Below are 12,631 nucleotides of genomic sequence, written 5' to 3' on the forward strand. Positions count from 1 at the left end.
CCGGCGGCCAGCTCCAAGGCCACTCTAAGGCCTGTTGGGTGCCTGCTCACCCCCTCACTCCACTCTTCCTCATCGTGGGGCGAGGGCAGGAGCCCCCCCAGCACCCCAGCCCAGCAGAGGAACCACGAAGAACACGGACAGGGGCCTGCCTGACCCTGTCCCCAAACGCCGACTGACTCGCGCATGCCGGGCGCAGCGCGGCCTGAAACCGAGGCTGAGCCTCGCTAACATCAGCTGTAACCGCCGGCAGGCGGATCGCGCCGGCGGCCAGCTCCAAGGCCACTCTAAGGCCTGTTGGGTGCCTGCTCACCCCCTCACTCCACTCTTCCTCATCGTGGGGCGAGGGCAGGAGCCCCCCCAGCACCCCAGCCCAGCAGAGGAACCACGAAGAACACGGACAGGGGCCTGCCTGACCCTGTCCCCACACGCCGCCTGACTCGCGCATGCCGGGCGCAGCGCGGCCTGAAACCGAGGCTGAGCCTCGCTAACATCAGCTGTAACCGCCGGCAGGCGGATCGCGCCGGCGGCCAGCTCCAAGGCCACTCTAAGGCCTGTTGGGTGCCTGTTCGGAGCCACAGGAGCCAGGGGCCACAAACTCTGCCCGTGCTGCTCCAGGCATCACAAACACCTTGTGTAATCACCTTGTTTGCCTCCGGAGCCTCGGAGCCAGTGTCTACTCGGACCTTTAATCTTTTGTGAGTAAAGGGGATACCCTCAGTTTACACTATTGTGCTTTCTGGTATGTCTTCTGCTATTCCACATTCATAAACATTTGAACTCGGTTTCTTTCACCCTCGATAACTGTTTGTTGCTTACGCTTATGCTTCCAACTCCGCCGCCTCTTTGCGTTACTGCTGCCACCTCTTTAATAGCTCAGTCATTTTCAGCCCCTAGTGCTTTATGCCTCATGACTGCTATTGGCCGTGCCCTTTGGTCGCTAACTGACCACTGCACTGTATTGTGCCTTATGGTCGCCCAGAGACCACTGTATTATTGTATTGTGCCTTATGGTCGCCCAGAGACCACTGTATTATTGTGTAGTGCCTTATGGTCGCCCAGAGACCACTGTATTATTGTGTAGTGCCTTGTGGTCGCCCAGAGACCACTGTATTATTGTGTAGTGCCTTGTGGTCGCCCAGAGACCACTGTATTATTGTGTAGTGCCTTATGGTCGCCCAGAGACCACTGTATTATTGTGTAGTGCCTTATGGTCGCCCAGAGACCACTGTATTATTGTGTAGTGCCTTATGGTCGCCCAGAGACCACTGTATTATTGTGTAGTGCCTTATGGTCGCCCAGAGACCACTGTATTATTGTGTAGTGCCTTATGGTCGCCCAGAGACCACTGTATTATTGTGTAGTGCCTTATGGTCGCCCAGAGACCACTGTATTATTGTGTAGTGCCTTATGGTCGCCCAGAGACCACTGTATTATTGTGTAGTGCCTTATGGTCGCCCAGAGACCACTGTATTATTGTGTAGTGCCTTGTGGTCGCCCAGAGACCACTGTACCATCACTCTCAGCCCAGTATCTGACCTCGGTTTTTAGACCTACATCTGACCGTCGCACTTAGCCCAATATCTGACTGCTACTCTCAGACTAGTACGTCACTGCTGCATTAATCTCGCTAAGTATTTGTGAACTGTACTCTGCCAACTCTGCCCCGTATCCATCCACGGCAACTAAGTCCAGCCCACCTAGCTCAGCTAGTAGTAACAATATGTACTTCCACATGCCCAACCCAGTTCACCTTGCACAATTCTCCAAACTGACAATTATCCTTACCATCATCTACACAACCATGCCTACAGTTCTGCCTACAGAGGGCCTTGGTGCCCACATACAACTCATCTCTAAACCCTGCAACTTAGAACAAAGGAAGCTTAGACTCCGGGCTCGACTACCTAAAATATTCGAACCTATTACTAAATATAACATTAACCTAGAACACCTCCGACCCAAAATATGCCGACCACTGGTAATCACCGCCCCTCTCAGACACCAACCACACCATAAAATCAATAAACTTATAGCCAAACCTCCGCTCACAGCACAGCTAGAACCTGAACTAAAAGCTGCTCTAATCAATGCCAGATCACTAGTCGCCCATGCCACTGACATAGCAGATATCATACGGGATAATAGCCTCGACTTCATTGCCATTACTGAATCTTGGCTCCACGATGCAGCAGGTCCGGCTCTCACTCTGGCAGTCCCAGAGAATTATACCATTCTCAGAGCTGACAGACCAGACTCGCGCGGTGGAGGAATTGCAATTATCGCCAAATCTAATCTCTCTATGAGGATCACACCCACACCCTCCCTCAAATCCTGCGAGCTTCTCTCTATCAAATTACCGACTGCAAACTCCCAAACACTAAATATCCACCTTATCTATAGACCCCCTGGCCCCGTCAGCACCTTCACCGAAGACATCACCACTGTTATCTCTGAGAAGCTAAAAGAATCCTCCCAAACACTTGTACTAGGAGATTTCAATCTAGGGCTCAACGATATCAACGACCATCATGCTACTGCCACAGGCAATACTCTGTCAGTGCTAGGCTTCACGCAGTTCGTGAATACTTCCACACATATCAAGGGAAGAACACTAGACTGGATTGCCAGTCACAACTGCTACCCCTCTATAACAGCCATCACCCCCCAAATATGGTCTGACCATTACCTTATCTCTTTCACCCTCAACACCAAAAGACCCACAGTCTTAACACCCACGCCAGCCACACCCACCTTAACGAGAAACAAGAAAAACATTACAGCCGACAATATTCTGCCCCACATCCTACCCAAACTAAATTCCCTACCTGACCACTCTGACCCAGGCATCCTAGTGGATGCATTCAACGCAGCCATGTGCTCTGCTCTTGACAGTATTGCTCCATTTAAACTCCGGATCAGTAAACCCAAAAAGCATTTGAACTCATGGTTTACACCCCACCTAAAAAACCTAAGACTACAGAAGAGAAAATGCGAAACAGCTTGGAACCGACATCCGACCGCTGAAAATAAAACTAACCTAATTAACATCTCCTCGCAATACAAAAGAGACATCATCCTGGCCAAACAAGAAACCTATAATAATAGGATCTCCCAATCCAACTCCAGCATGAAGGAGCTATTCTCCATCCTAAAGGAATTGGAAACTCCTATCACAGTACAGGATGACTCCATCAAAGACAAAACTTGGTGCACAGACATACAACTGGCACTAACCAACAAAGTATCCAACCTCCAAACAAAAATTGCCCTAAAGAAAGCCTCTCTGCCAACTCAACCTCTGATAGTCAAAATTCCCTCATCCAACAACCCAGAATCCACCCAATTCCGTTTCTCCAAGGTCTCAGTAATTGAGGTAGAGAAGACCATTTTGACCCTCAAACCTTCTAATTGCAAAGGCGACCAATGCCCCGCACAACTGATCAAGGATGCGGCTAGGGATTTAGCCCCCTTTATCACAAAACTTATCAATGCCTCCTTTACTACGGGCACCATCCCCCGCAATCTAAAGGAATCTTGGGTACTCCCCCTCCTAAAAAAGCAAACATTGGACCCCAACATTCCTACTAACTACAGGCCCATCACCACGGTTCCCTTCCTACTAAAAATATTAGACAAGGTAGCATACACCCAAATCCAGAACTTCCTTGAGATGAACCATCTCCTCGGCACCCGCCAATCCGGTTTCCGTCCGCAACACGGCACAGAGACTGCCCTTATCGACCTAAAAGCCCAAATAGATTCACTCAGAGACGAGGGAAAACTAGCTCTCCTCCTCCTTCTAGACCTCTCAGCCGCCTTTGATCTGGTGGACCATAAAGTCCTATGTAATCACTTGGACTCGGCTGCCCACTTCTCAGAGGAGGCTATAGTCTGGATTCAATCATTTCTTAGTGACAGGACCATGAGGGTGTTCTCCCCCGCAGCGGCAGCAGACCCTATCCCAATCACTTGCGGAGTGCCCCAGGGATCCTGCGTCTCGCCGACACTCTATAACATCTTCACCAAGCCACTCTTTGACGATCTTGATAATCTGGGTATCACCTACACTAACTATGCAGATGATACTCAGATTCTCTTACCACTTACTGGGGATTACGTCGAAGATCTGGCTCTGGTGAATAGAGTCTACAGCATCGTTCAGGCATGGATGGCCAACCATGGCCTATGCTTGAACGATGACAAAACAGAGCTCATCATCCTGGGCACGGCAGCCCGTATCTCCAAACTTAACCAAAACTACTCCGCCTTCATCATCGATGGCAACACTATCAAGGTCGCCAGAGAAGTAAAAACCCTAGGTTTTTACCTTGATGCGACACTATCTTTCACCAAACAGGTGAACTCACTGTCATCATCCACTGCCTATACATGCAAGTTAATACGAGCTGGGAAACCATTCCTTTCAGAGGACAGCTGTCTTATTCTAGCTAGAGCCCTCATTTTATCGAAACTAGATTATTGCAACGCCCTCTACATAGGGACTACCAAACAAATCATCCACAGAATCCAAGTGCTCCAAAACAATGCACTTAGAGCGGCCCTAAGTATCCCCAGAAGTGCACACATTTCAGAAATAAGACGAAAACACAAATGGCTTTCCACCCAAGAAAAAATCAACCTTAAATCTGCGTCCCTTATCCACAAATGCCTAAACAACAAAGCTCCCCGATACCTCTCAGAACGCTTCAACAGGAAAAATCCAACGAGACTCACAAGGACAGCCAGCCCCAACTGCCTCCTAGTGCCCAGATTCAAACTAGCCACCATTGGAGGTTCCAGCTTCCCAGTTAAGGCAGCACAGTTATGGAATTCCCTACCCCTTGCACTCAGATCTGACCAAACCTTCAATAACTTTAGAAAGAACACCATAAAATGGCTTATTGAGAATGCGACATAGCGTATGTCACTTTATACGTAACGTCTTCTTATAATGTTTGTACTAACCTGCTCTTACTGTTTGATCGCCATAGATTTGACTGTTTAGCTACGCCTTATCTGCACTTGCACTTGCCCTACCCTGCAGATTCGAAATGTCCACTATGCCTGTAACCTGTAACGTTAACTAATCTGTAACCTGTAAACGTTAACTAAGCTGTAAACCTCCTTGTTCTCTTGCGCCCTGCTACCCTAGGGTCTGGTGCGCACAATAAATAAATAAACAAACAAACAAACAAACAAACAAATAAAATGCTAAGATTGTAAATGTTTTCTTCAATTTATTTAATTAAAAAAATATATCTACAGGTAAAACAGTTGGACAAGGGGGCACCCAGATTTGAATTAGAGACCTCTCGACCTGCAGTCTATTGCTACACCACTGATCTATACCCCCAGATCTGAAATGTTCACCTATATTAATTCAGTAATATGTACAAAGTGGAAGCAACATGCAATCACCATCAAAGCAATGCATTTTCAGCCACCAAACCCTCCTTATAACTATATGGGGTGCGAAGGATGTCCTTTATCTGCCTTGGTAAAATACAGTGAGGTTTCCATTGCAAGAATTCATACATTTCGTATCACATGTAGATCTTGGAACATGGAAAAAAAACTTTTGTCAAATGCACAAATTCTGCAAAACGTAACTGCTTCTCTACTGCAGTTTGTTGATTTTGTGCTAAGAGCAAAGTTAAACCCAATTGTTCATTGTTTTGTAAATGAAATGATGATATATCCTATTGGTTCTTACAGTGCATTGGGTTGAAAAACATTTTAACAGGATCTATTGAAGAGGGTATATGGTTATGAAACAGGGACTTCTTGAACTGCACTCCTACGCTCTACCACTGAGTTAAACCCTTGAATGCTGAAAACTGCCCTTTTTAAAAAAGGTGATAGAGTGGGTGACTGCATGCAACTTGTAGAACTAATGACATCAGTGCACGTCTGGTCAGCTGTACCAATTAATACATTTCATTATGGGCATATTATTGGTTTCCACCACAGTTTTATAACATTCATATGAGCTTCCAATTGATTATTTCAAACTGATAATATCACCAGTAGAACTTGGGTGAATGTAAAACACAGCTTGTATCATACGAAGAAATCCTAAACAGCTTAATGGTGTTTACCCTATGTTTCAGGTGATGAACAGGAGTATTTCAAATGTAGAAATGTGTTGCTCATTACATAAAATGCTTAGATTGTAAACGTTTTCTTCAATTAAAAGATATTTCTACAGGTGAAACAGTTGGACAAGGGGGCACCCACATTTGAACTGGGGAACCTCTTGATCTGCAGTCAAATGCTCTACCACTGAGCTATACCCCCAGTTCTGAAATGTTCACCTTTATTAATTCAGTAATATGTACAAAGTGGAAGCAACATGCAATCACCATCAAAGCAATGCATTTTCAGCCACCAAACCCTCCTTATAAGTATATGGGCTGCGAAGGATGTCCTTTATCTGCCTTGGTAAAATACAGTGAGGTTTCCATTGCAAGAATTCATACATTTCGTATCACATGTAGATCTTGGAACATGGAAAAAAAAACATTTGTCAAATGCACAAATTCTACAAAAGGTAACTGCTTCTCTACTGCAGTTTTCTGATTTTGTGCTAAGACCATAGTTAAACCCAATTGTTCAATGTTTTGTAGGTGAAATGATGATGTATCCTATTGTTTCTTACAGTGCATTGGGTTGAAAAACATTTTAACATGATCTATTGAAGAGGGTATATGGTTATGAAACATGGACTTCTTGAACTGCACTCCTACGCTCTACCACTGACAGCTTAATGGTGTTTACCCTATGTTTCAGGTGATGATCAGGAGTATTTCAAATGTAGAAATGTGTTGCTCATTACATAAAATGCTTAGATTGTAAACGTTTTCTTCAATTTATTTAAGTAAAAGATATTTCTACAGGTAAAACAGTTGGACAAGGGGGCACCCAGATTTGAACTGGGGACCACTTGATCTGCAGTCAAATGCTCTACCACTGAGTTATACCCCCAGTTCTGAAAAGTTCACCTTTATTAATTCAGTAATATGTACAAAGTGGAAGCAACATGCAATCACCATCAAAGCAATGCATTTTCCGCCACCAAACCCTCCTTATAACTATATGGGGTGCAAAGGATGTCCTTTATATGCCTCGGTAAAATACAGTGAGGTTTCCATTGCAAGAATTCATACATTTCGTATCACATGTAGATCTTGGAACATGGAAAAAAACTTTTGTCAAATGGACATATTCTGCAAAATGGAACTGCTTCTCTACTGCAGTTTGTTGATTTTGTGCTAAGAGCATAGTTAAACCCAATTGTTCATTGTTTTGTATATGAAATGATGATATATCCTATTGTTTCTTACAGTGCATTGGGTTGAAAAACATTTTAACATGATCTATTGAAGAGGTTATATGGTTATGAAACACGGACTTCTTGAACTGCACTCCTACGATATACCACTGAGTTAAACCCTTGAATGCTGAAAACTGCCAGTTTTTAAAAAGGTGATAGAGTGGGTGACTGCATGGAACTTGTAGAACTAATGACATCAGTGCACTTCTGGTCAGCTGTACAAATTAATACATTTCATTAAGGGCATATTATTGGTTTCTGCCAAAGTTTTATAACATTCATATGAGATTCCAATGGACTATTTCAAACTGATAATATCACCAGTAGAACTTAGGTGAATGTAAAACACAGCTTGTATCATACGAAGAAATCCTAAACAGCTTAATCGTGTTTACCCTATGTTTCAGGTGATGATCAGGAGTATTGCACATATAGCAATGTGTTGCTCATTACATAAAATGCTAAGATTGTAAATGTTTTCTTCAATTTATTTAATTAAAAAAATATATCTACAGGTAAAACAGTTGGACAAGGGGGCACCCAGATTTGAATTAGAGACCTCTCGACCTGCAGTCTATTGCTACACCACTGATCTATACCCCCAGATCTGAAATGTTCACCTATATTAATTCAGTAATATGTACAAAGTGGAAGCAACATGCAATCACCATCAAAGCAATGCATTTTCAGCCACCAAACCCTCCTTATAAGTATATGGGGTGCGAAGGATGTCCTTTATCTGCCTTGGTAAAATACAGTGAGGTTTCCATTGCAAGAATTCATACATTTCGTATCACATGTAGATCTTGGAACATGGAAAAAAAACTTTTGTCAAATGCACAAATTCTGCAAAACGTAACTGCTTCTCTACTGCAGTTTGTTGATTTTGTGCTAAGAGCATAGTTAAACCCAATTGTTCATTGTTTTGTATATGAAATGATGATATATCCTATTGTTTCTTACAGTGCATTGGGTTGAAAAACATTTTAACATGATCTATTGAAGAGGGTATATGGTTATGAAACAGGGACTTCTTGAACTGCACTCCTAGGCTCTACCACTGACATAAACCCTTGAATGCTGAAAACTGCCATTTTTTTAAAAAGGTGATAGTGTGGGTGACTGCATGGAACTTGTAGAACTAATGACATCAGTGCACTTCTGGTCAGCTGTACAAATTAATACATTTCATTAAGGGCATATTATTGGTTTCCGCCAAAGTTTAATAACATTCATATGAGATTCCAATGGACTATTTCAAACTGATAATATCACCAGTAGAACTTGGGTGAATGTAAAACACAGCTTGTATCATACGAAGAAATCCTAAACAGCTTACTGGTGTTTACCCTATGTTTCAGGTGAGGATCAGGAGTATTGCACATGTATCAATGTGTTGCTCCTTACATAAAATCCTAAGATTGTAAATGTGTTCTTCAATTTATTTAATTAAAAAAAATATATCTACAGGTAAAACAGTTGGACAAGGGGGCACCCAGATTTGAACTAGAGACCTCTTGACCTGCAGTCTATTGCTATACCACTGATCTATACCCCCAGTTCTGAAATGTTCACCTGTATTAATTCAGTAATATGTACAAAGTGGAAGCAACATGTAATCACCATCAACGCAATGCATTTTCAACCACCAAACCCTCCTTATAAGTATAAGGGGTACAAAAGATGTCCTTTATCTGCCTTGGTAAAATACAGTGAGGTTTCCATTGCAAGAATTCATACATTTCGTATCACATGTAGATCTTGGAACATGGAAAAAAAACTTTTGTCAAATGCACAAATTCTACAAAATGTAACTGCTTCTCTACTGCAGTTTGCTGATTTTGTGCAAAGACCATAGTTAAACCCAATTGTTCAATGTTTTGTATGTGAAATGATGATATATCCTATTGTTTCTTACAGTGCATTGGGTTGAAAAACATTTAAACATGATCTATTGAAGAGGGTATATGGTTATGAAACAGGGACTTCTTGAACTGCACTCCTATGCTCTAACACTGATTTAAACCCTTGAATGCTGAAAACTGCCCTTTTTTTAAAAAAGGTGATAGTGTGGGTGACTGCATGGAACTTGTAGAACTAATGACATCAGTGCACTTCTGGTCAGCTGTACAAATTAATACATTTCATTAAGGGCATATTATTGGTTTCCGCCAAAGTTTTATAACATTCATATGAGATTCCAATGGACTATTTCAAACTGATAATATCACCAGTAGAACTTGGGTGAATGTAAAACACAGCTTGTATCATACGAAGAAATCCTAAACAACTTAATGGTGTTTACCCTATGTTTCAGGTGATGATCAGGAGTATTTCAAATGTATAAATGTGTTGCTCATTACATAAAATGCTAAGATTGTAAAAGTTTTCTTCAATTTATTTAATTAAAAAATATATCTACAGGTAAAACAGTTGGACAAGGGGGCACCCAGATTTGAACTAGGGACCTCTTGATCTGCAGTCAAATGCTCTACCAGTGAGCTATACCCCCAGTTCTGAAAAGTTCACCTATATTAATTCAGTAATACGTACAAAGTGGAAGCAACATGCAATCACCATCAAAGCAATGCATTTTCAGCCACCAAACCCTCCTTATAAGTATAAGGGGTACAAAATATGTCCTTTATCTGCTTGGTAAAATACAGAGAGGTTTCCATTGCAAGAATTCATACATTTCGTATCACATGTAGATCTTGGAACATGGAAAAAAACTTTTGTCAAATGCACAAATTCTGCAAAACGTAACTGCTTCTCTACTGCAGTTTGTTGATATTGTGCTAAGAGCATCGTTAAACCCAATTGTTCATTGTTTTGTATATGAAATGATGATATATCCTATTGTTTCTTACAGGTCATTGGGTTGAAAAACATTTTAACAGGATCTATTGAAGAGGGTATATGTTTATGAAACAGGGACTTCTTGAACTGCACTCCTACGCTCTACCACTGAGTTAAACCCTTGAATGCTGAAAACTGCGCTTTTTTTAAAAAGGTGATAGAGTGGGTGACTGCATGGAACATGTAGAACTAATGACATCAGTGCACTTCTGGTCAGCTGTACAAATTAATACATTTCATTAAGGGCATATTATTGGTTTCCGCCAAAGTTTTATAACATTCATATGAGATTCCAATGGACTATTTTAAATTGATAATATCACCAGTAGAACTTGGGTGAATGTAAAACACAGCTTGTATCATACGAAGAATTCCTAAACAGCTTAATGGTGTTTACCCTATGTTTCAAGTGATAATCAGGAGTATTTCAAATGTAGCAATGTGTTGCTCATTACATAAAATGCTAAGATTGTAAATGTTTTCTTCAATTTATTTAATTAAAAAAATATATCTACAGGTAAAACAGTAAACAAGGGGGCACCCAGATTTGAACTAGGGACCTCTTGATATGCAGTCAAATGCTCTACCAGTGAGCTATACCCCCAGTTCTGAAATGTTCACCTATATTTATTCAGTAATATGTACAAAGTGGAAGCAACATGCAATCACCATCAAAGCAATGCATTTTCAGCCACCAAACCGTCCTTATAAGTATAAGGGGTACAAAATATGTCCTTCATCTGCATGGTAAAATACAGTGAGGTTTCCATTGCAAGAATTCATACATTTCGTATCACATGTAGATCTTGGAACATGGAAAAAAACTTTTGTCAAATGCACAAATTCTGCAAAACGTAACTGCTTCTCTACTGCAGTTTGTTGATATTGTGCTAAGAGCATCGTTAAACCCAATTGTTCATTGTTTTGTATATGAAATTATGATATATCCTATTGTTTCTTACAGGTCATTGGGTTGAAAAACATTTTAACAGGATCTATTGAAGAGGGTATATGTTTATGAAACAGGGACTTCTTGAACTGCACTCCTACGCTCTACCACTGAGTTAAACCCTTGAATGCTGAAAACTGCGCTTTTTTTAAAAAGGTGATAGAGTGGGTGACTGTATGGAACATGTAGAACTAATGACATCAGTGCACTTCTGGTCAGCTGTACAAATTAATACATTTCATTAAGGGCATATTATTGGTTTCCGCCAAAGTTTTATAACATTCATATGAGATTCCAATGGACTATTTTAAATTGATAATATCACCAGTAGAACTTGGGTGAATGTAAAACACAGCTTGTATCATACGAAGAATTCCTAAACAGCTTAATGGTGTTTACCTATGTTTTAAGTGATAATCAGGAGTATTTCAAATGTAGCAATGTGTTGCTCATTACATAAAATGCTAAGATTGTAAATGTTTTCTTCAATTTATTTAATTAAAAAAATATATCTACAGGTAAAACAGTTGGACAAGGGGGCACCCAGAATTGAACTAGGGACCTCTTGATATGCAGTCAAATGCTCTACCAATGAGCTATACCCCCAGTTCTGAAATGTTCACCTATATTTATTCAGTAATATGTACAAAGTGGAAGCAACATGCAATCACCATCAAAGCAATGCATTTTCAGCCACCAAACCCTCCTTATAAGTATAAGGGGTACAAAATATGTCCTTCATCTGCATGGTAAAATACAGTGAGTTTTCCATTGCAAGAATCCATACATTTCGTATCACATGTAGATCTTGGAACATGGAAAAAAACTTTTGTCAAATGCACAAATTCTGCAAAACGTAACTGCTTCTCTACTGCAGTTTGTTGATTTTGTGCTGAGAGCATAGTTAAACCCAATTGTTCATTGTTTTGTTTATGAAATGATGATATATCTAATTGTTTCTTACAGTGCATTGGGTTGAAAAACATTTTAGCAGGATCTATTGAAGAGGGTATATGGTTATGAAACAGGGACTTCTTGAACTGCACTCCTACGCTCTACCACTGACATAAACCCTTGAATGCTGAAAACTGCCCTTTTTTTAAAAAGGTGATAGTGTGGGTGACTGCATGGAACTTGTAGAACTAATGACATCAGTGCACTTCTGGTCAGCTGTACAAATTAATACATTTCATTAAGGGCATATTATTGGTTTCCGCCAAAGTTTAATAACATTCATATGAGATTCCAATGGACTATTTTAAATTGATAATATCACCAGTAGAACTTGGGTGAATGTAAAACACAGCTTGTATCATACGAAGAAATCCTAAACAGCTTAATGGTGTTTACCCTATGTTTCAGGTGAGGATCAGGAGTATTGCACATGTATCAATGTGTTGCTCCTTACATAAAATCCTAAGATTGTAAATGTTTTCTTCAATTTATTTAATTAAAAAAATATATCTACAGGTAAAACAGTTGGACAAGGG

At 41.0% G+C, this 12,631-nt stretch overlaps 1 non-coding gene across 1 annotated transcript; it reads right to left on the reverse strand.

Annotated features, from left to right (window-relative positions):
* Positions 1–9,773: 9,773 nt before the first annotated feature.
* On the reverse strand, positions 9,774–9,845 carry TRNAC-GCA (transfer RNA cysteine (anticodon GCA)). Its single transcript has one exon. It is a non-coding gene; the product is annotated as a tRNA-Cys (tRNA).
* Between the last annotated feature and the right edge of the window lie 2,786 nt (positions 9,846–12,631).

Source organism: Ambystoma mexicanum, chromosome 4q (assembly GCF_040938575.1).
Source record: "Ambystoma mexicanum isolate Mex_15411 chromosome 4q, UKY_AmexF1_1, whole genome shotgun sequence".
NCBI lineage: Eukaryota > Metazoa > Chordata > Amphibia > Caudata > Ambystomatidae > Ambystoma > Ambystoma mexicanum.